This window comes from Hippopotamus amphibius, chromosome 8, assembly GCF_030028045.1.
Source record: "Hippopotamus amphibius kiboko isolate mHipAmp2 chromosome 8, mHipAmp2.hap2, whole genome shotgun sequence".
Lineage (NCBI taxonomy): Eukaryota > Metazoa > Chordata > Mammalia > Artiodactyla > Hippopotamidae > Hippopotamus > Hippopotamus amphibius.
In genome coordinates, this window is record NC_080193.1 from 142,445,785 (window position 1) to 142,471,709 (window position 25,925).

Sequence of the window (25,925 nt, forward strand, 5' to 3'; positions counted from 1 at the left end):
CATCTGGTCCTCCTGTTTTTACTCTTTCTCCAGAGGGTCCATTCTCCATGAAGCAGCAGAATGATTTATTTTTAAGTTTCAAATCACTCAGTGCATCTCTGTGGCTTGGTGATTGCTGTGAGCACCATCTAGTTTGCTGACATCCCTGCTGGTGTGTGACAGCTACTTACGCTCACTGCAGACTTGGTGAGAGAGAATTCAACAGCAGTCACTGTTTCCAGCTACCCCCTAGGCTTATCTCTTGCTGCTGGAATTCTAGGGAAAAGAAGGGTGGTAATCACTAAAGATGATTTACCATTAGTGGTTCCAGCCAGGGATTTTATTTTTCCCCGAAAGCCAGTGAATCTAAAGCTGTATCTTACTCTGTATTCATGTACCACAAAAATAGCTGGTGCAAAGAGTGGGAAATTCAAACCACAAACCACTTGTTTTGTCTACGTTTATTACACCAAATAGTGGATTTTTTTTTTTTTTTTTTTTTTTTTTTTTGGCTACACCACTCAGCATGAGGGATCCTAGTTCCCCAACCAGGGATTGAACCCCCATGCCCCCTACATTGGAAGCACAGAGTCTTAACTGCTGGACCGCCAGGGAAGTCCCCAGATAGTTGATTTAATCATATTTTCTGATTGCCTTGTTGTTGGATTGGTGTTGCGTAAATATAACCCATCAGAAGATAAACCTTCTTTCCCTGATTATCAAACTTGTCCTTCCTGAGAGCTTTATACAAGTCTCTACTCAAACATCACCCTGTTAGGTAAACTGCCCCGGACAACCTGATGGGAAATGGCATGCTCTGTGCTTGCTCTCCCTATTTTATATGTTTTCTAATATATTATATGTTTATTTGTTGAGTTGTTTGTCACTGTGGCTGTTGTGGTTATTATCTGTCTCTTTCCTCGAGAATAGAAGCTCTGCAGGAAGAAGGGTTTCATATTTTGTGCTCCTTTTGTATTCCCAGTACCTAAAATATTGGCTCATATTAAGGCATGTAATAAATAGATATGAAAGATGTAGAAATGAATGATTACTAGTAATGTGCAAAATGTATAACCAAATGAGTGCTCTCAGAGGGCTCATCCTTTATCATTTCATCACATAAGAATCTAAGACTATAGTTATATGTAAGGATGTAAGGAACCTACCCATTATAGAGTTGGTTGGAACTGCAGTTTACAGTATATTTTTTTTATTGAAGTATAGTTAATTTGCAATGTTGTATTAGTTTCAAATGTACAGCAACATGATTCAGTTTTATGCATATCTATATACTTTACATATAAAACTTTATATATATCATTACATACACACATAGTTTTTTATATATATACACACATTTTCAGATTCTTTTCCATTATACATTATTACAAGATACTGAGTATAGCTCCCTGTGCCATAAGCAGGGTTTCTTTGTTATCTATTTTATATATAGTAGTTTGTATCTGCTAATCCCAAACTCCTAATTTATCCCTCTGCCCCTTCCCCTTTGGTAACCATAAATTTGTTTTCAATATCTGAGTCAATTTCTATTTTGTAAATAAGTTCATTTGTATCCTTTTTTTAGATTCCAAAAATATGTGATGTCATATAATATTTGTCTTTGTCTGACTTACTTCACTTAGTATGATAATTTCTGGGTATATCCATTTTGCTGCAAATGGCATTATTTCATTCTTTTTTATGGTTAAGTAGTATTCCATTGTATGTATATAGCACATCTTCTTTATCCATTCATCCGTCACCGAACATTTAGGTGTTTCCATGCCTTGCCTATTTACTTTACAGTATTTTTAAGGCATATCTTATAATCAGGGATGGGTTAGGTTACATGAAAATAGTTCTTCACATAGTAAGCTTTGTGCACATACCTTTTCTAAAATTCTCAGTTACAAACACACACACACAGACACATATATGCACTAATGTACATTAAATCTGTCTTTGAGATTTAGGGGGAAATGCTGTATCTACACTGAGTGAGAAATTCAAAGCCTGACCTTTACTTCCTTGCTAATGGCTCAAATATTATTGGAATATTGTCTCTTTTTATCTCTGCTGCCACTAATCACACTTGTTAGTGGTAGGTATTATAGGTTGGCATTGGGTCAAAATTTATAACATCCATGGTTTACATCATGTACCGTTTATTGGCATTGCTGGCCATGGAGATGCACTGGCTTGATTTGCAGCCTCATGCTCAAGAAGAGAAAAGGCATGATGTTAAAGTTGTGTATGGAGAATTGGGGCGATCCTGCTGAAACCTGAATTTGGAATGCTGACCCAGGCAGCCGAAGACAGAAACAGAGAGAGGAAGAAAAAGGCAATAATGCCAGATTTCTCAAGACTTAAACAAACATGCCTTAACCCCTTTCCCTACAGTCATCATGCTAAATGGAAGAGATTCCCCACACATGCCTAGTTCTTCCAAGTATAACACATTCTCCCTTTTATGAGGTTCATTTGAATTGCACTTTGTTTACAAACATATAGGTGCAGGTGTTTGGCGATATGGTTAACGTAGGTCTGAGAACCTCAGGTGCCATATGAAGACTGCTCTGTGTTATCGTGGAAATTATTTTTGGTTCTAGTTCTTCGTGCAAAGTGAATTAGAGGACTGAAGCAGCCGTTCTGAACTATTTTGCCGTTAACTCTGTGTCTCTTTTATGTGTAGACATTGTCAATGTCTGTAAACTGCGTGGGATTATCTCTGCAGAAAGAAGAGAGGAAAGGAGCAAAATACAAACTAAGGCCAAAGTGTAAAGTAAGATAAAAACACACAAAATAACCACTAGAGTCCAGTGTTCACAGTTTCGAAGGTAGTATTTAAAACAGTTAGCAATAATTATTTTATATCATGTTGATTATTTGTTTTAATACTGGCAGAAGTAGGCAGTCATTGGCATACCAATTTTGGATTGAATGGTCAAAAGTCAGATACTAGTTGGATCTAAAGTAAGAATGTTTATGAATGAATGTAATTGAGACGTTTCAGATGAGCGAGAGCAAGTTACTACTGGTAGAATACAAACAAACAAAGCCCCTTATTATTGGGTTTAAACAGGGGGAAAGGCTGTTTTCTAGAGGGCTTGAGAGGACTGCCTTCATTGATTTGACTTACATCAGTCTCCAGTAAAAAGCCCTGAAGACCCTGTACACAGCATAACCAAAAGAAATATCTTTCAAGATCACCTATTGAACCGATCTGAAAAACATTTTACCAGCTTTTATTCTGACTAATATATTCTTAATAGATTTTCTTTTGCACTTCCAAACGAGTCTTCTTTCCCGAATTTATCATATTGCTTTTGTTCTCTAAGCTTTAGCACCATTCAGACTCAGAGCCATGTTTACCTAAAGTGCCTAATTGCAGCTGAATATTTACTTGAGAAAGTTTGAAACTTCACTTTCAGATTATTTTCCAATATGTATCCCATTTATTCTGAGTGCAGCACTATAGAGAATACTAGGCCTAGAGCTTTCTTTATCTTCCACCATAATCCTCTCCTCTTGTTATCTTTAAGCAAATCTCCTATTGAAGCAGGCAGGACTTAAGACTGACTTGAATTGGACTCAGCCATCCAGGGTTATTTAAGAAAGGCTGCCTGCTGAACTGGCCACCATACACTCATCACCCTGATTTCTTTTTCAAAGCTCTTCCAGATCTTTGCTGACAATAACTTTTTTAAGGAATTACTATAATGAAATGTAATATTGGAAATTCTTGGGAATATTTTGCTTAAATGCTTCTCTAAAAAGTCACTAATAGCTTTTTGGAAAGCAGGGTGATGCAAACAGGATACAAAATTTAAATATCCAGTGATGAATTTAGGAGAAAACCATGGACATTATCAGAAATATGAGACACTGCTTCACTGAGAACTTTGTTAACAAGTTTCATGATGCTTCTGTGGTTTTAGAAGTGTTTGCACTTGTTCTGTCCTTGGCCACTACCAATAAAAATGTATTATTGGGGGCTTGTAGCAGTTGTGAAATAGCTGTGTGAGTTCACCATCAGGAGAATGGCTTCAAAAACTATGAATGAAACTATAGAAGTGACTTACAGGTAAATTATACCTGGCTATCCTCGTGAACAGTTTTCTGTATCTTTTCTGAAATCACGGAAGGTTATAGTCGGAAGAAAGCGTAGAGATTATCACTTCTGATCCCTTATTTTTATACAAAGGCACCTGAGGCTTGGTGAAAAGAAACGATTTGATACAAAAAGTGAATTAAATCTCTCAAAAATATATTGTGAAAGGCTACCACAACGTCGATGAGAGTCACCCCAGGCCTAATAAAGATCTGAGAGCAGTTTTAAGTAGACCAGGCAGATTGGATAAAGAAATAGGCGGCCTCCTTGCTTAAAACTCTTTGGTCTCTCATGGGCAGGACCTAAGTCTTCCTGATCAGAAAGGAGGTCTTCCCTGGGATGAAGGGAGCAAAAAGGAACTATTTTTTTTTTATTACTCTGTTCCTCCCTGCCTCCTGCCTTCTCCTGGTTCCTGCCTACCCAGCTTTCTCTTTGTCTAACCCCCCAGTACAGCTGCTGACACAGCTGAAGCTACCTTGTTGTGAGTTTCTCCTTGCTGTTTTTTTGCTTTGTTTTCCACCTTGACCTCATCCACTATTACATGACCCGCTGAAACCCATAGCCACAGCAGTGGGAAATCAGATACTTGTAAAAAATACATTGAGCAAATCTGAATTGGCACCGTTCTGAAGCCATCCATCCACTGAGGGTGAGTGAGGACCCACTCTGCCTTGTGAGAAGGGAAAAGAAATAAAAATGGCAAGTAAAGAAAGGAATAGCTTTAGGCTCCTTTAGGAATCATCTGTTAGCTAAATGTATGTACATTTTTCTGGCAATGACTTGAAAACGAGGAGATTTTATTAACAGATTCTCCTAGGTCTTCAAACTGAGCCAAGCACGAAAAGCAAAGAAAGGAAGCCCATGAAAATAATCCTTCAGGAGAGAAGCAGTTTACTCCCATGGTTGTAGTCAATGGCCACACTTCTTTGCATCTCCTAACACATTTCTTTTTTTCTTCATCCTTCTAGATGGAATACACAAAAGCAAGAGGCAAGGCGAAGAGTCCCTTCATTAAATAATGATGCAATGTACTAGTTAAATCATTTATCCAGAGTAACTCTAAAATTTGAGACCCCATGAGAGAGTACCAGAGTGTCCAGACAGTGGCTTTCAAATCTGTACCTCCTGACCCAATTCTCTCTTTACTTCCTGTCCGAATGTTTACCCTATAGGGAACCTCCACCCTGATATATTTCTGGGATTTCAAACTCTGAATGTCCACTTGGACTCATTGCTCATGCCCCCAAATCCAGCTCTTCTTTCCAGTCACTCCATTCTTTATAGTGTTTCCACTCTCTTTCTAGTTTTTCATCTTACAAACCTTGGAATCATCTAATTTTTCAATCCAATTAATCCCTTATAGTTATTGGTCACTAAATTTCACATCCATATAATCCTTTCTTTAATTTCAGTGTAATCATCCTAGCCCCATAATAACCCTGCCTGGGTTACCATCAAACCTTGTAACCAATCATCTCCCTCTTGTGCTCGCCCATATTTTCAATTCATCCTGAAAACAATTAAATTTACCTTCTAAAATTCTGCTTTTATAATATCATAGCCTTGCTCAGAATCCTCTCCTAGATCCTATCTGCACGTGAGATAATGTTCAAACTCTTCACATCAGCATTTAAGGACTACATTTTGTCTGGTCCTAAAATGCATATCCAACCTTAATGTCTCTCCCTGTGCAGGATAAGTATTACTCTTAACAAAGTCCTCACTGTCTCATCTTCTTCCCTGCCATGGCCATCTCATTCTGATTCTTACTTGCAAGTAATGTCTCTACCCCTTCCATCTGTGACCAACTCTTACCCATTTTTTAGGATACAATCTAAATCCTGTTTATCATACGAAATATTCTCACCTATCTTTATTCCACGCTAATCTATGCGTCCCTCTTCTATTCACCAGTGAAGACATCTGGTCCTGGATTTTTGTTTGTTGGGAATTTTTTGAAAATTGATGCAATCTGTTTACTTGTGATAGGTCTGCTCAGATTTATTTCTCCTGAAGCCAATTTGGTAGTTTCCATGTTTCTTGTATTTCTTACTGTCTTTAAGCCACTTTTATTTTTGTTTCCATTTTCAGAGATTAAATCAAGCAGAAGTCAGTGGAAAGATATTCTCCCTTTGAAAGTAAATCTAGATGAAAATACGTAGAGTTAAGCCAGTTTCCTCACCGAAACTAACTAAATGAGACAAGAAAACGATTCTACATTCCATAGAGCCAATGGCCCTTCACGATGTTTTCCATGTTTTGAAACAAAATTCCTAAAGAAAACAGATGAAAGGCTTGACCTCTCAAAGCCTTTTTTAGACTTTTTTTTTTCTAGAAAGGTGAATTGTCTTGAGATTCTAAGTGAGAACAGTACTCTAGAATTTTGTGCAGTGAACTTTTGCGAGGAAGCTCACAATACAATTGCTCCCTGGTCTTTCTCTTATTGTGTTGCTTCTCCTAGAAATCACATATCAGCTTTATGTGCATATCCAAACATATTCCTGGACGAGCATTTATTTATATGCATATCCGAACATGTTCCTGGATGAGTGTGTGTGTCTGTGTTTGTGTGTGTGCAAGAGAGAGAGTAAAACAGACACTTTATTTGTGATTATTAGTTGCTCTGAAAGGAGGTAGAGCTCAGTCAGGATAGTAAACCACACCACAAAATGTCTTCTGATTTAACCTACATCTTCATTACTTTCCCTATATATTTAATACCTCCTTTAATCTGAATCACTTAAATTATCTTTTAGTCTATGCAGTCAGCATAAATACTTATGCTTCTTCATGCAGGGGAAGAACGAGGTATTTGCCAAAACACACACACACACACACACACACACACACACACACACACACACACACACCAGCTGCTTCTCCAAGTTTATTTTTTCAGTAAACATTTATTGAACACCTACTGTGTGTCACGTATGTATTATGTTGGACTTTGAGTACACAGTATGAACAAAAGAGAGATGTTTTGTCAAAGATTCAGGTCATGATTCCTTTTGTCAAAGATCCAGTTCATAAGAATCCTACTTTCATCACATGCAGAGTTCATTAGTGCAGTTGAACAAAACGGTTGAAGGCTCACATACCCGTGGAAGTTAAATGGTGATTCAGCAATGACCCCCGAGTTGCTGCTGCCCGGGAGACATTTAATGGCGCTACCCAGGAAGTATCATGACACCGTACAAAGGGGCATCTGTTTGCAACTCTAACCTCCACAAAGAAGCAATTCTTCTTGCCAAAGGGAGTAGAATAAATCCTTCCCTTTGCCCCAGCATGCCCTACACCGCTGATCCGGCAGAGAATGCTGAATGCTTACAATAGACAGAAGGCTGTAGGGTCAACCAAACCAACAAGAGCCACACCAGGGGTTAACAAGGAAAGCAGGAAGCCAACACTTTGCTGAGCATATTGGGGGGGAAGCAAAACCTTGAAGCCATTGATCGAAGCTGTACCCAGCACCATCTCAACAGCCAAGAGTGAGATAATCTAACAACAGCTAAGAGTTCAGAGATGAGGAAGCAGCCAATCTCAGGACAGACAGCCTGGGGAAACAAGTGGCCCTGGCCACAGAAAAGAGGATCAGTAGAGCCAAGGCTGGACAAGCCTGTTCTTACTTGAGCGGTGTGGAATTGTGGCTAGACCTAGCATTGAATTCCAGCTCTGTCGCTACCCTGCTGGGACCTTGTGTGAGTCCCTGAACCTCTCTGAAGCTTAGAATTTTTGCCTGTAAAACAAGTTTCCAAGATTGCAGGAATTAGAGAAACTGAATGTAAAGTAGGCACTCAGTGTGTGGCAGCTACTTTTACGCTGAAGTGCGTATTCAGCCATTACAAGTGAATCCCTTGATGGTCGTCTTAAAGCCCCAACATGTCTTTTGCTGTTAAAATTGTGGCATCAGAGGAGGCACCCTGCCTTAGTGATGACTTTTAGATAGTTTCTCTGTGCCTGAATGTGGTGCACCTGCTGTTGCCCTCAGTCCGCTGTACTTCTGTGTTTCTCCGTCTCCCTCACATCTCTTGCCTTCTGTCCTCTCCATGCTAGAAGCTCTTTGGGGTCAGACGCATGCCTCGTTCATCTTTGTCCCCAGTGACTGTCATAGCTTTTATACATGGTAGGTACTCAATAAAATTTAACCCTATGTATACCTCTCTCTCAGCACTTTGTGCCACATTTTCATGCAATTTTGGCTTGAAAAGTCAGATCATAAGAAACGTGAAGTATTGTATATGTGTATGAACATGTATTGTGTGTATGTGTCTGTGTGTGGAAATTGGGAAACCACCTCACTTTCATCAATAGCTGGACGTCTGCACGTGCCAAGGATTTGTGGAGAATGCCTTTCCTATTTATTGAAGGGAATACTTACAAATGGGACGTTTAAATATGTTTATATGTATAAATGTTAACAATAGTAAAATTATATGAAGAAGACTCCCCCACTAGGCTTCAAAAATAAAATCCAGTCAGTTTAGTCTATGTAACTATTTGCATATTTATGTCTTGAAAAGTAGTTAATACAAGAAGGTCGAAAAACATTAGGATTCAAAACAGCAGGCAGTTTCCAGTGTGGCTAATATGGACATTAACCATTGTACCTCGTTTCCTATTCATTGTTGCTAATTTTAGTTTTCAGGTTCACATATAGCAGTTTTCAAACCCTGAAAATTCCATGAGCTCTTTTGCAAAAACCCAGGCTCGCCCGCATGATCTCACTGTTAATTATTTTTTAAGAAGTAGCTTCGCTTCAGCATCCCAGAACCTGTTTGAGCTGCCAACATTAAAAGATGGAAACTGCAGAAAGAGCAGCAACATCTCCCTGGAATCAGAGAATTGTCAAGCCTCTGAAATGCAAGAGCTTTAGAAGTCTGCAGACTCGGCTTTCCTCCCCTATACTCCAACATCCTCTACCAGGTTATTTACAGGAGGTGCTACAGGCTCAGCCTCCTCATTGGTGCTCCTATTTGATGAGCTGTGCCTGTATCCAGTGTTGGGGGTCTATGCTTGAGTCTCCTTGAAGCCGCAAGAATGAGCATCAAAACTATTTTAGTAACCAAAAGCTGTGTGTGCCACTGCTGCCGTTGCCCCGGTGGAAGTTCATCAGTTGATTGCATCTAGTCCCTCCTTATCCAGTTAATGAACTGGGTAATGACCACTCCCAGCTATCCAGTGTCCCAACATGCATTCTTGGGGGCTTATGAGTGATGATCCTGAATCACTGAAATGGGAGCTATCTACACACCGTCCCTCTGTGGGGCTGGTGGGCAAAGTCTTGGGTAGCACTCCTGCTACATGGTAAACAGGTGGCCCACGGGCTTGTTACTTGAATGGACCATCCTGAAAGGGCAGTAGACTGGTGATCAAGAATGTGGCCTCTGAAGTCAGGTTGGCTGGTCGACATCCTGGCATCAGCTCTTATTGGTTGTGTGATCTTGGGCATGTCACTTTTTTGTGCCTCTGCTTCCCCTTTCATAAAATGAAACTAATAATAATAGTACTTGGTAAAGGATTCCTGGGTGGATTAAGTAAATTAATACTCAGCTCACACACAGACTGAATGGCATTTAGGGGATGCTTAATAAGAGTATTGGCTGTATTAACCTCATCAAATGGAACTGAGAACAAACTTTGTACCTCCTTACTACCAACTCCTGGTCTGCTGATCAGTTCTGATGCTGGCTGGTCAAGCTGAACTCTGAGTTTGGACCCTGTGAAATCTTTTCCAGTCTTTCTACTTCCCACCTCTCCCAGCCTAGGAATGAGTTAGAAGTGGGGGTTAAAAACTTAACTCTGCAAGTGTGTGTCAGAATTTTCTTTCTTCTATCTAGACCCTTGACCAACTCTTTTTTGTTTGTTTTTGTTTGTTTGTTTTTAACTTAAGGCTTTGTCATTTTGACTCTCAGGTTCTGTAATGACCCCTTTCATATTCTTCCTACCCAAGTAACTACCTACTAAATTAGCAATTAGTGCCTCTGTCTAACTGAGCAAGATAGAGAAGGCCTCTGTAGTAAAATTAGTGAACAAGTTCCATGAGTAAAAGGAGTCAAAGGGAATTGATTAATGTTCTTGGAAACAGTATTCTGTCGTGTAAATCTGGAACTCTACTTCTTACCCAGAGATTTTTACTAATATGTGTTCAAGCCTTCTTAATCCTAAACAATTTTTATCATACTCAATGAGATACCAAATCCCATTCGAATGCTGGCGAAGATGATTGACCTTACATGCTTTTAAGTAAGAGCAAGAAGGTTAATAAGACGACTTAGCTCTATAATCTAGAGTCTCAGCTTAAACAACATGCAAGCCTAAGGCAAGCTGGTGCATATTGAGATCCGTAATATAACTTAGGAGAGTAGAAATTATAACCTCAATGGAAGAAGGCGAGCATTCAGGAATGTAGAAAAAAATAAATAAAACTAAAGAAATATCTCCTGCGTGTGACCTGACCAAAGCACTGTCTTTTGTTTCTCAGCCACAAACAACACTGACTAAATTGGATTATGGAGTCTTAAAAAACAATCATTTAGGTCCTGAAAAGCAACATATTGTGACACGTATATAGAAATTATGAAATCACATGGAAATAAAGTACCACCTTAGCAAGAGAGCTTAGAAAATATATTTTGGACACTGGAAATTTTATTTTGGGATGAGAACATGAGGATACGCTTAAAATTATTTATTGACAGTTGGTAGATCATTTTTTCCCCATTTTTCTCTGTGTGGTACAGATGGGAAACTAACGTCTTCCAAATTCGTTTCTCAGTTATACATATGTGTAAATTAGCCTGTGCAAATTACAAGTTTTTTTGTGTGTGCTTTATTAAATCCTGTCAAAGCTGTTATTAGGACTGATTTTATATTGTCTAGCACTTATGAAAATTGACAATGTAGTTTGTGAGTTAGTCGATCCAAAAGACTTTTAAATATCTGGTCAAATGCTAGCAAACTAATAAAAATGCCTGAGTGTATGAATATCCATGCTCATACATCACTAACATTTTCTCTCATATAATACAGTACTCAGTTTAGAAAGAGTCAACGTATTCTCTCCATTGGACCAGCCCCTCTGGAGTTTCTCTTCCCCTGATAACACACACAGTGGTCTCACCATTAGTTTGTATGTTAGGTGGCCTAGTGGACTCAGATAACCCTACTGTTGTCTTCAGTTCTCATCCCATAGACACCTTCTAGATTTATGCAAGGGTTTCTAGATTTATGTTAGGCTTTCTAAGACAGTAGAGCACTCCAGGCTGAAAACCACTTTGTACTCTTCCTCCTACCCATAATTTCCCCATTCGAATGGTGTCTTCTCACCCTCCAGGTTAGCACAGAGCCCAGTTTCAATCTGAGAAGTTAATCATCCAAAGGTCTTCCCCCTGGTTCAACGCTTGAATGGATCTGTGGAGGCTTTATAACAAAGAGCAAAAACAAGCAAAGTAACCACAACAAATTTAAGTATAAAGCTCATTGTTGAGTAGAGAAATTTCTCGGGTCTGACTATTTTCGTTTAGAATTACCCTTAGTAGAGTTGACTTTTCTTGTGAAGTATTAACAACTTTTTCAATCCTCTTCTGTATGCATTTCCCTTAAAATTCTAAGGAATCTAAATTTAAACCACTATGATATTAAGGAAAAAGAATTATACTTCAGTGTATTGTGCTTCAAGCATGTAATTGGAAAGAAAAAGGCATCAAAAATGAGAATAATGACAAGGCATTCAGGCATTGAATTGGCATATTTGAAAGTTGTGACTTATTCTGGATCAGCCATCCTGAAGCTTATTGTCGGTGCTGCAAAGGGAAAACTGATTATAGTGTATCATCTATACAGAACTTGACCGCATTCATTTAATAACTACTCAGTTTGGCACTTCCCTAAGAGATGTAAGTGTCTGGATTTTAGAGAGGGATGAAAGCTGAAAAGGATCCATGGGTCTTTTCTCTAAATACAAGAGAAAACTAAGTTTCAATAAATACTTACTGAGAACTTATGTTTGTTAAGTACACCGCTGGATGCCAGAGATCCCTCGGTGAAGATGGGGCTCACCCTCTAGTGAGGCAGATAATAAGGAAAGAGGCAACTCAGAATGAGTGTACTAAAGGTTTATGAGAGGAGAGAAAATAGCTTTTAAACTGGTTGGAAGGTGGTACCATTCTCTGAGATAGGCAAAGTTGGAAGATAGAAGAGTGCTGAGAGGGAGTTGGAGGAAGTTATGTTTAGCTTGGAACCTGTTCCTTTGAGATACTTGTGTTATATTCAAATGGAGAAATCTGGTGGACAGTTGAGTTTGCAAATTTTGAAGCTCGAGAGAGCAATTCGGGCTAGGGAGTAAGATCTGGGAAATTGTGCGCTTGTGATCATTGAAACATCAGGACTGGCTGAGATCAGCAGGAGAAAGTATGCAGAGAGCAAAAAAGCAGAGAGCCCAGGGATAGAGGCCGTAAGGGTCACAAATGTTTAAGGGGCGGGCTGGAGCAGGGAAGCCTATACCACAGCCTGAGAGGGGGCGGTATCAATGCTGAAAGATGCATGTGTCCACAGCAAAAGGGAGCAGGGGTCATTTTGATGAGTTATGTAATCATCCATTACCAAAATGTTTAAGAAAGTCCATCTGCTTGGAATTCAAATAAAATCTTATCAGTTAACTTTATTTTCTAATATGAGAATATATGATATTATAATTCACTTACCAGGAGTTATCACCAAGGAACAAGTAAAAAGGTTTTTTTGACCCTTCCTTAACATTAGTGGTCAGGACATGTATCAATAAATAGCAATTTAAATTAAGGTGGTATAGTTTATAAGAATGTGTAATATAAGGATAGGTAAGCATGTATTTTATTACTTTCAAACTGGTATGATTCCCTCAACTACTTGGTTAAGGTGTTTGATGAGTCATGGATGCACTAGCCTTCCCTTACCCTTTAGAGAGTCAGCACATGGACTCTATCCATTTATCTTAATTGGTATATCTGAAACCTGTAGAATTAGAAGGCTTGTTCCCATCAATATAAGGAAGAAATTTCTAAAAATAAGTTCTGTCAAAACTGAAAGGCTACACTATGAAGTTTCCTGTTCTTTCCATAAATTTGTTGAGTAGGTACTATGTGCCTAGAACTACTGTAGCTTCTGGAGAGAAGGCTGTGAGCAAGCCAAAAAATACCTCTGAGCATGTAAGACTTACATTCTAACTGAGGGAGACAGAATTAGAATCCATTTACAAATTTAAACATATAAGAGCTATCAAGTAGTAATGAGTGCTATTTAAAAAATAAAAGAGAATACTGTGATCATATATATAATGATAGATGCTGGTAGGAAAATTCCTCCAGAGATAGATAAATTGATGATTTAGGAGAGAGAAGTTTATATGTGAGTGAGTTTTGAGAAAATAAGAGGGGATTGGATCCAGAACAAAAAATTGAGGGATTGGCCTTTGACAGAAAGTCCTTATCAAAGTAACAAAAGGGAAGGACTGTTTGTTTATGAGAACAGATAATGTGCATCTCTTCCGAACTCCGCTGTCAGAGAACCTGACATAGGTATTTTCACCATGGGAGTCAGCAAATGATATAAATCAAGGCTTTTATTTTTCATGGACTCCTGTTTGTGAAACATTTACCAGCACATCACTGGGAAATTGTATGACTAGGCTGATGTATTTCATCATAAGAAGATAAGGCATTTCCTACCTGATGATAGCTATTTACTCCTAAGAAATATGAAGCAAGGTCATCAACTGAATGGTATAGAGGAGATGTGTGGCATTTAAATAAAATTGGAATGGCTGCTGTCACTGGATGCTATATAGATTTAGGTGTCTGATTGGAGTTTGAACTAGATGATCCCCAAAGTCCTATGCAACCCTAAGAATATATGATAATATTATAAAACTGATTACTAAGGAACAATACCTTCTAATTCACTTTTTTCTTTTTAAACTAGTTTTCCAGATTTTTGCCTAGAATTGTAGATGTACATATAAGAATCAGTTGTCATTTTTCTTCTTGAGTTAATTTTTATCACTACTATTCAGTTGTTAATATTTCATTTTAAAAAGTTCATAATTCTGTGATTTAGAACTTGATTGCAATTTGGAAAAACAAAAGAACCAAATCAGACATGGAGACAAAAGGTATATCCGAATGCATAATATTGTGGAACTGGTATAAAAGTTGTAATTAGAAAATATCCTGGGCTATTTCACATACAGTATTATTTGTTTGTAATTTTTAAAGATATTTTAATTTTGGGCCTTTGTCAACATTTGTTCGGTTATACTTTTTTGACTCGAGAGTTGCAATGCAAGTACTACGGGGTGGCTCAGTATGTATAGCTGTAGAGAAGCCTTTCGACAGGCGGCCAGTCAGATGAAAACGTCAACTTTGAAATCTTACTAGATAAAAGCATTGAACTTTTTAAAAATTTTTATTGAGATACAGTTGATGTTTAGTATTATATGTGAATATTATATATATCATATACATATACAATCACACAGTGATTCACAATTTTTTTAAGTTATACCCCATTTATAGTTATTACAAAATATTGGCTATATTCCCTGTGCCGTACGATATACCCTTGTAGCTTATTTATTTTATACATAGTGCTTTGTACCTCTCGATCGCCTATCCCCATCTTGCTCCTTCTGCCTTCCCTCTTCCCCCTGGGAACTACTAATTTGTTCTTTATATCTGGAGGACTATTTCTGTCTTATTATATTTACTAGTTTGTTTTATTTTTTAGATTCCACATATAAGTGATATCGTACAGTATTTCGTCTGTCTCTGTCTGCCTTATTTCACTTAGCATAATGCCCTCCAAGTCCATCCATTCTGTGGCAAATGGCAAAATTTTATTCTATAGCTGAGTAGTATCTCATTGTGTATATAGACCACATCTACTTTATCCATTCATCTGTTGATGGACACTTAGGTTGCTTCCATATCTTGGCAGTTGTAAACTGTGCTTCTGTGAACATTGGGGTACGTGTATCTTTTTGAATTAGTCCTTTCATTTTTTTAAGATATGTACCCAGGAGTGCTAATTGCTATATCATATGGTAGTTCTATTTTTAGTTTTCTGAGAAACCTCCATACTATTTTCTGCAGTAGCTGCACCAATTTACATTCCCACCAACAGTGCTCTAGGATTCCCTTTTCTCTACATTTTCACCATTTGTTATTTGTGTTTTTTAAATTTTTTTTTGAAGTATAGTTGTGTACAGTGCTGTGTTAGTCACTGATGTAGAACAAAGTGATTCAGTTATACATATATATATTCTTTTTCATATTCTTTTCCATTATGGCTTATTATAAGGTATTGAATATAGCTCCCTGTGCTGTACGTTAGGACTTTGTTATCTATTTTATATATAGTGGTTTGTATCTGCTAATCCCAAACTCCTAATTTATCCCTCCCTCTCCCTCCCCACCTGTTACCCCTTTGGGAACCATACACTGTTTTTTATGCCTGTGAGTCTGTTTGTTTTGCAAATAAGTTTGTTAGCATCGTATTTTAGATTCCACATATAAGTGATATCATATGATACTTGAATTTCCCTGTCTGACTTACTTCACTTAATATGATAGTCTCTAGATCCATCCATGTTGCTGCAAATGGCATTATATTTCATTCTTTTTTATGGCTGAGTAATATTCCATTGTATGTATATACCACATCTTCTTTAACCATTCATCTGTTGATGGACATGTAGGTTGCTTCCAAGTCTTGGCTATTGTAAATAGTGCTACTATGAACATTAGGGTGCATGTATCTTTCTGAGTTAGAATTTTCTGCAGATATATGCCCAGGTGTAGGATTGCTGAATCATATGGTAACTCTATTTTTAGATTTTTAAGGAACCTTCATACTGTTCTCTATAGTGGCTGCACCAATTCACATTCCCACCAACAGTGTAGGAGGGTTCCCTTTCCTCCACACCCTCTCCAGCATTTATTATTTGACATTTTGATGATGGCCATTCTGACCAATGTGAGGTGATACCTCATTGTAGTTTTGATTTGCATTTCTCTAATAATTAATGTTGTTGAGCATCTTTTCATGTGCCTATTGGCCATCTATATGTCTTCTTTGGAGAAATATCTGCTTAGGTCTTCTGCCCGTTTTTTTGATTGGGTTGTTTGTTTTTTTATTATTGAGTTGTATGAGCTGTCTGTGTATTTTGGAATTAAGCCCTTGTCAGTCACATCATTTGCAAATATTTTTTCCAAGTCCATAGTTTGTCTTTTCATTTTGTTTATGGTCTCCTTTCCTGTGCAAAAGCTTATAAGTTTAAGTTACATTTGTGTATTTCTGCTTTCATGTCTATTGCCTTGGGAAACTGACCTATGAAAACATTGGTATGATTTATGTCAGAGAATGTTTTGCCTGTGTTCTCTTCTAGGAGTTTTTTGATGTCATGTCTTATATTTAAGTCTTTAAGCCATTTAGAATTTATTTTTGTGTATAGTGTGAAGGAGTGTTCTAACTTCATTGACTTACATGCAGCTGTCCAGCTTTCCCAACATCACTTGCTGAAGAGACTGTCTTTTCTCCTTTGTATACTCTTGCCTCCTTTGTTGAAGATTAATTGACCATAGGTGTGTGGCAACATTTGTTACTTGTATTCTTTATAATTATAGCCATTCTGATGGATGTGAGGTGATATCTTACTGTGGTTTTAATTTGCATTTCTCTGATTATTAACGATGTTGAGCATTTTTCATGTGCCTGTTGACCATCTGTATATCTTCCAATAGACATTTGGAAAAATGTCTATTCAGGTATTCTGCCCATTTTTAATCTGGTTGTTTGGGTTTTTTTGATGTTGACTTGTATGAGCTGTTTATATATTTTGGATATTAATCACTTATCAGTCGTCATTTGCAAATATTTTCTCCCATTTAGTAGGTTTGTTTTTTCATTTTGTTGGCAGTTTCATTTGCTGTGCAAAAGCTTTTAAGTTTAGGTCCCATTTGTTTATTTTTGCTTTTGTTTCCTTTACTTTAGGAGAGAGATCAAAAAAAATTGCTACAATTTATGTCAGTGTGCCACCTGTGTTTTCTTATACACATTTTACGCTATCTGTTCTTACATTTGGTTCTTTAATCCATTTTTAGTTTACTTTTTTTACATGGTATTAGAGAATATTCTAATTTCATTCTTTAACATGTAGCTGTCCAGTTTTCCCAGCACCAATTATTGAAGAGACTGTCTTTTCTCCAGTGTGTATTCTTGCCTCCTCTGTCATAGATTAATTGAACATAAGTGTGTGGGTTTATTTCTGGGTTTTCTATCCTGTTCCATTGATCTATATTTCTTTTTTTGTGCCAGTACCATACTGTTTTGATTACTGTAGCTTTGTAGTATAGTCTGAAGTCAGGAAGCATGATTCCTCCAGCTCCATTTTTCTTTCTCAAGTTTGTTTTGGCTATTTGGGGTCTTTTTGTTTCCAAAAAATTTTTTTAAATTTTTTGTTCCAGTTTTGTAAAGGTTGTCATTGATAATTCGATAGGAACTGAATAGAATCTGTAGAGTGCTTGGGTAGTATGGTCATTTTAACAATACTAAATCTTCCAATCCATAAACATGGTATATGTTTCCATCTGTTTGTTTCCTCTTCAATTTCTTTCATCAGTGTCTTATAGTTTTCAGAGTACAGCTCTTTTACTTCTTTAGGTTGGTTTATTCCTAGGTTTTTTATTCTTTTTGGTGAGATTGTAAATGGGATTCTTTCCTTAATTTCTCTTTCTGACAATTCATTGTTAGTGTACAGAAATGGTACATATTTCTGTATATTAATTTTGTATCCTGCAACTTTATCAAATTCATTAATGAACTCTAGTAGTTTTTTGGTGGCATCTTTAGGATTTTCTATGTATAATATCATGTCATCTGCAAACAATGACAGTTTTACTTCTTCCTTTCCAATTAAGATTCCTTTTATTTCCTTTTCTTCTCTGATTGCTGTGGCTAGGACTTACAATACTAGGTTGAATTAAAATGGTGAGAGTGGATATCCTTGTCTTGTTCCTGATCTTAGAGGAAATGCTTTCAGTTTTTCACCATTGAGTATGATGTTAGCTCTGGGCTCATCATATATGGCCTTTATTATGTTGATATATATTCCCTCTATATCCACTTTTTGGAAAATTTTTATCATAAATCGATGTTGAATTCTGACAAAAGCTTTTTCTGCATCTATTGAGATGATCATATGATTTGTATTCTGTAATTTGTTAATGTGGTACATCACATTGATTTCTAGATATTAAAAACCTTTGCATCCCTGTAATAAATCCCACTTGATCATGATGTATGATCCTTTTAATGTAGTGTTGGATTCAGTTTGCTAATATTTTTTGAGGATTTTTGTATCTGTTCAATATGTACCAATGTGATATTGACCTTTAATTTTCTTTATTTGTAATATCTTTGTCTAGTTTTGGAATCAGGGTGATGGTGGCCTTATACAATGAATTTGGAAACATTCCTTCCTCTGCAATTTTTTGGAATAGTTTAAAAAGAATAGATGTTAACTCTTCTCCAAATGTTTAATAGAATTCACCTGGGAAGCCATCTGGTCCTGAACTTTTGTTTGTTGGGAGTTTTGTTTGTTTGTTTATTTGTTTAATTATTGGTTCAATTTCCTTACTGGTAATTGGTATGTTCAGATTTTCTATTTTTTCCTTGTTCAGTCTTGGGAGATTGTATTTCTAGAAATTTGTCCATTTCTTCATTGGCCAGTCAGATAAAAACTTCAACTTTGAAATCTTACTAGATAAAAGCATTGAAATTTTATCAAAATAAATGATAGGGGAAACTTTAAAAATTGACACTATGCATATTCAAAATTTTGTTCTACCACATTGTGGAATATTTATTTTACTTGTTATTTCTTCATTACTTTCTAAATGTCTTTGGTTCCTCAGGCATTTGCATAAATTGTACAGATGCAGGAGGAAAAAAAATGTAAAGCAAAATATTATTTTCAGTGGATTGTAGGCAGTGATCCAATTACTGGAAAGTCTGCCTATGCTGGGTTCTGTCTTTTTGCTCCATTACCAGTCTACAGTAAAGCCAAAGAAACATTTGTGAAGAGATTATGTTAGCCACTCTGTTGTGAAATATTTCTGTAGTCTGATGTGGATTGCTTATATGAGGGCTCTTTTGCAGGGAGACACTCGTGAGTTGATATCGCTATCACATCAGCAATAGTTGAGTCTTAGAGCATTTCCGAGATAGAAAATCTCCTCCCTTCTTCCTACAGTGGAGGAACAGAACTTCACTTCTATCCTGGAACCAGAGCCTCAACTGCTCCTGCTTGTGAGTGACGACTAGCAATGATGGCTCCCCAATTCTAGAAGTGCGTGGTCCCAATTCCAATTTTTTCCCAGTTTCAGGAAGCCTGTTTCCCATGCTCTGAGTCTGGTCTTCCCCAAGAAGGTTATTTTCTGGAAAGAGCCTGTCAGAGAAGGGGAAATTTCCCCCTCTACCCCTCTCGAGTTCATATAGCTGGACTAATAATTGTCAACTACAAATGGGCACCTGCCATGGCCACTTGCCATCTACCTCAACAAGGATTAAATCACACGTGCTGCTGCAGCTGCTGACCTGCAGCATCCCCAGAAGGGAATTCAGGGTGGAGATTAGGAATGAGGCACTCTGTGCTTTGTGAAAACAAGTGGAAGGGTCTTCAACTAGTTAGATGTTTTCAGGAGCTGATTTTATGAGCCCAATCCTTGCATCTCCTCATATCTAGAGAAGCACTAAATCCCTTCATGCTGACGTCTGCTCCTCGTGACTAGCAGAAACCCCCTGCAGAAGTATGTGTTTGATTGCGTGTGTTCCTCCTTCACCAAGATCATATGTATACTGATCTTCCTCCTACCTCTTTGGAACAGTTTCTCAGAGCTATCTGGGATGCTATCTCCCAGGCTGCACTCCTCATTTTGCCCCAAATAAAACTTAACTTACAACTCTCATGTGCATTTTTTTAAGTCGACATAATAAATTGACACAAGACAGATTAACAGGAGAAAAAGACACAAATTTTAATTCATGTGCAAGGAGATCTCATGGAAATGCGACCTAAGAAGTGGCCAAAGCAGGCAGACTTTATATTTTTTAGGCAAAGAAACAATAAATAAGTGAGGAATTAACAAGACAAAGACTCAGGCTTTGGGTGCTTAATTAGTGAAGAATCTAAACAGAGTTTGCACTTGGAGTAGTAAATTTAAGAAGTAATAAGGTTTGTTTACACAGGCTTCCTGGCCTGGAATTTCTTATCTCTGGTGATAAGGGTATCCTCCTGCCTCCAGATGCAGAAGGGAGACCTTTCACAGGAGAGATTTATTCCCTGCCTTCAGGGAGACAGAGAGGAGGGTCAGAGTGTCCCTTTTGCATCAGTTGTTTCTTAAGTAACTTTAATTCAGAATAATCAATGTACGATTGAGGCCTGTTTGGGGGGAAGCCCACTGTAGGCCCCAACAAGCCCTTGGCATACAACTGCCCTACATATCAGTGGCCCAACTCCAGATAGGTCTTTTTCCTTTGTAAACTAACTGACATTTCATAAACATAGCAACACTGTTTGACAGAGAAATTGCAAGTTTATGCAGCATATTTGGGAAGTGGATTTTGTCACCTGAGCATTTGGAGCTCTCTCTTACAGCTGTTCCTATGTCAAATATGCAAACCTTAGAAGTTCTTACAAGAAACGAACTATAGCTGTTGTTTTGTCTTCCCTCCTACTGGGTGGTTCTCTACTTTATGGAAATGTGAATAAGCAATGGGTACTGTGGTGCGGCGCTGGCCTGTGTTTTAAGGAACCGGAAACAGCCCGGTAGGGCCGGGAAGAATGTTCGTGCAGTTCAGATAAGTGCCAGTGCGATTTAGTAGAAGGAACCCCTTGCTGTTCTCTGCTGTGATGGCAAAAGTACCTTGAGAGAAGATTCTGTTATTGTGATTTGGCTTTTCAGGCCTCAGGGGCCTGAATACTTTCCATATTCTAATTGCTTGCATACTGTTTCTAGAATAATTCATGAAGGGAGTGTGTGAATTCATATCTATAAAGGATCTTTCAAAACACAACTTGTGAGGGTCTGGATCCTCCTTCCAGTACCCGTTTCAGTCTCACTGCAGCCAGAAAATGTTGGCTCTGCCTCTGTTCACACACTTCTAGGGAACCAGCCTTGTTTTATCAAATGAAGGATACACGGAGGGTGACATTTTCTCTACCTTATCAGAAGGCTTTCACATAACTACCTCATGACTGCTCCCTGCCCGACAGTGATTACGTGATGCATTTATTTGCGTTGTGAGATAAACCTTGTTTAAGAAAGGTTTAAAAAATGAAAATATTGTATATCTGAGAATCGATGAAATAAGGTCGTAAGGTGGAATTTTCTGGACTGCCTCATCACACTTACAAATTTGATAAGTAGCCTTTGAAAAATTGTTCCTGATAGTTTGTCATTGTTAATGCAATCTGTAGTTTTCAGATATGTGTTTGATCAACTGGAATGGAAAGGATTTGTTATAATCTGTGGATTTTCTTCATCATGCATTGCAGCTTAAATCCTCCACGCAGGATCCACACTTAGCATCATCACTCAGGCTACAAAAGAAATTAATTGAATAAGTGGGAAAATATTCCTTTAAATCTGGGAAGCGATGTTGTCACCCTCTTGTCCCTCAATTTTAATGTGCAAAATCTCCTTAGTATTTTATTGAAGATGCTTTTATAGTTCTTTGTGTTTCATTAAAGCCCAGAGCAACTTCTGTAATATACTATGGCAGGTGCTGAACTGCTGCTTGAGTTACTCTATGCAACAGCCCATTGTGGAGGAGCCTTAACTCACTGTAGCCTCAGGAGGACCAGCTTGTACAGTTTGATGTCTTCAAACTGATGAAAAGTTCTGTCTGCTTGGAGTGCCATCCACTTCATTCAAGTGCTTCTCAGCTCTTGTTCTAGAACAGGGTTTCTCAGTCTCACTACTATTAACATTTGGGATTAGATAATTCTACATCCATGGGAGCTGTGCAGTGCCCTGTAGGATAACTGGCAGAATTCCTAGCCACCAGGTGCCGGAAACATCCTCTCCCCCAAACTGAGAATTTAAAATGTCTCCAGGCATTGCCAAATGTCTCCTGGGGCACAAAATCACCCTGATAGAGAACCGTTGTTCTAGAATTCTCTCTTTCAAGCCACAGAGGTCCTGAAAAGACAGGCATCAGATGCTTCGAGAATTAGTTCTCATCGTTGTTATTATGATGACCAAATGAGCAGTCAAAGGTTATGTAAAAGGCATAAAAGCGGTAAAGCAGATACTTTCAGTGTATGGTCTCACTATTATAACATGAAACTACACTATGAGATAACTTAGTATTGGGGGTGAGTTTGAAGATGGCAAGGATGACCTATACCTCTCTCCCTCTCACACATTTTCTGTAAAGGAAAATCTCAAACTTTCTGAAGTGTAAGGAAACTGCCAAAAGCACACGAAACCAGCTCTATTCAGTGTAAACTTGGTCCTATTTTTTTTTTCCTTTGGAGACAGTAAAAAAACTTTAAGTTTTTCATAAAGATAAGTAATGAAAACAAAAATAAACTGTGGTACGATTCAAATAAACATGTTATCATAATAACACTCCTCCCACCTCGTTAGTGCTTGGCTTATCCACTTGAAAAATATTTGTCACCTAGATGCTTGCCCAGAAGTACATCCTTTTGTAAATAAATGGCTTATTTTTTAATATTTGTTAGTAATTCAACAGTTCAGTATTCACAGCCATAATTGGTTGTGGTTTCCTTTTAAAACAACTATTTTAAAAATATGTCAAAACAAAAACTGCGCTCTCGTTTTGCACATTCAGAGAAGAATCTCCAAAAGTTTGCCTCCGAAAGGTAGGTGGTGCTCTCCCCAGTGCTCTCGTAGGAAAAACCAAGTACATCACCTGCAAAGATTAGGGCTCACTTGGCACCAATACGGAAAGGCAGCCTGTCTCACGTAGCTTATTGCAGTAGCCCATTTATCACTCTTTGCTTCTACCTTACTTCTTCATGTCTCTTCTCTCCACTGTAACAAACAGAGCAGTCCTGTTAAACATCGTGAGATCACGTAACTCCTTTGCGTAAAGCCCTTCAGTGGCTCCCCATATTACTTAGAGTAAAAGCTAAAGACTGTAGAATGGCCCGCAAGGCCCTACCTCTCTGGCTTCTTCTCCTATTGTTCTCCTCCTTGTGCACCTCATCCCGGCTACCTTGGCCTCCTCAGTGTTCTGAGAACACACCAGCTCTATCTCAGAAATTTTGTACCTGCTGTTCCTTTGCCTGTGATGCTCTTCTAAGGATATATACATGCATCACTCTGTCACCTCCTTCAAGTCTGCTTTAATGTCACCTCTTCACTGAGGCCTCCTCTGTTTGCTCTCTCAGCCCCATCCCCACTCCACTGCCCTTCTCCTTCTCTTTATGTTTTGTCATGACATGTGTCTTTCTAATATATTAATTTCTTTTTGCTTTGGTCTGGATTCTCAACTCCTCTAAAGAACAAAAATTCAGTAAAGACAAGGAATGTTTTCTGTTTGATCCTCCATTATGTCACAGGTTCTAATAAGGGCTGGGGTATGCGTGTTTATTGAATGCATCTGTAACCATGAAAGTGAGTAATAGATGTTATAAGCAAGATTTATTTCCAAATACAAATTCAGAGATCATGGGATTTCAAGATTCGCCTGCTATTTAGTTTTTTTGGAGAATGAAGTTTCAAATTATATAGGATATAGCCTTACATTTTTTTTTGGGGGGGGGGGGTACACCAAGGTCAATCATCTGTTTTTATACACATATCCCCATATTCCCTCCCTTCCTTGACTCCCCCCCCTCGAGTCCCCCCCACCCTCCCCGCCCCAGTCCTCTAAGGCATCTTCCATCCTCAAATTGGACTCCCTTTGTTATACAACAACTTCCCACTGACTATTTTACAGTTGGTAGTATATATATGTCTGTGCTACTCTCTTGCTTCTTCTCAGTTTCCCCTTCACCCCCGCCCCCTCCCATACCTCGAGTTCTCCAGTCCATTCTCTGTATCTGCTTCCTTGTTCTTGTCACTGAGTTCATCAGTACCATTTTTAGATTCCGTATATGTGAGTTAGCTTACAATATTTGTCCTTCTCTTTCTGACTTACTTCACTGTATGACAGATTGTAGTTCTATCCACCTCATTACATATAGCTCCATCTCATCCCTTTTTATAGCTGAGTAATATTCCATTGTATATATATGCCACATCTTCTGTATCCATTCATTTGTTGATGGGCATTTAGGTTGCTTCCATGTCCTGGCTATTGTAAAGAGTGCTGCAATAAACATTATGGTACATGTTTCTTTTTGGATAATGGCTTTCTTTGGGTATATGCCCAGGAGTGGGATTACTGGATCATATGGTAGTTCTATTTGTAGTTTTTTAAGGAACCTCCAAATTGTTTTCCATAGTGGCTGTACCAACTTACAGTCCCACCAACAGTGCAGGAGAGTTCCCTTTTCTCCACACCCTCTCCAACATTTGTGGTTTCCAGATTTTGGGATGATGGCCATTCTGATTGGTGTGAGGTGATACCTCATTGTGGCTTTGACTTGCATTTCTCTGATGATGAGTGATGTTGAGCATCTTTTCATGTGTTTGTTGGCCATCTGTTTGTCTTCTTTGGAGAAATGTCTATTTAGGTCTTCCACCCCTTTGTGAATTGGGTTATTTGCTTTTTTGGTATTAAGCTGCATGAGCTGCTTGTATATCTTGGAGGTTAATCCTTTGTCCATTGTTTCATAGGCAATTATTTTTTCCCATTCTGAGGGTTGCCTTCTTGTCTTGTTTATGGTTTCTTTCACTGTGCAAAAGCTTTTAAGTTTCATGAGGTCCCATTTGTTTATTCTTGATTTTATTTCCATGATTCTAGGAGGTGGGTCCAAAAGGATCTTGCTTTGATGGATGTCATAGAGTGTTCTGCCTATGTTTTCCTCTAGGAGTTTTATAGTGTCTGGCCTTATATGTAGGTCTTTAATCCATTTGGAGTTTATTTCTGTGTATGGTGTTAGGAAGTGTTCTAATTTCATTCTTTTACATGTTGCTGTCCAATTTTCCCAGCACCACTTATTGAAGAGGCTGTCTTTTTTCCATTGTATACTCGTGCCTCCTTTGTCAAAGATAAGGTGCCCATATGTGTTTGGGCTTACTTCTGAGTTCTCTATTCTATTCCATTGGTCTTCCTTTCTATTTTTGTGCCAGTACCATACTGTCTTGATCACTATGGCCTTGTAGTATAGTTTGAAGTCAGGAAGCCTGATTCCACCAACTCCATTTTTCCTTCTCAAGATTGCTTTGGCTATTCGGGGTCTTTTGCGTTTCCATACAAATCGTAAGATTTCTTGCTCTAGTTCTGTGAAAAATGCCATTGGTAATTTGATTGGGATTGCATTGAATCTGTAAATTGCTTTGGGTAGTACAGACATTTTCACGATGTTGATTCTTCCAATCCAGGAACATGGTATGTCCCTCCATCTGTTTGTGTCGTCTTTGATTTCTTTCATCAATGTCTTAAAGTTTTCTGCATACAGATCTTTTGCCTCCTTAGGCAGGTTTATTCCTATGTACTTTATTCTTTTTGTTGCAGTGGTGAATGGGAGAGTTTCCTTAATTTCTCTTTCTGCTCTTCCGTTGTTAGTGTATAGGAATGCAAGAGATTTCTGTGCATTCATTTTGTATCCTGCTACTTTACTAAACACATCAATTAGTGCTAGCAGTTTTCTGGTAGA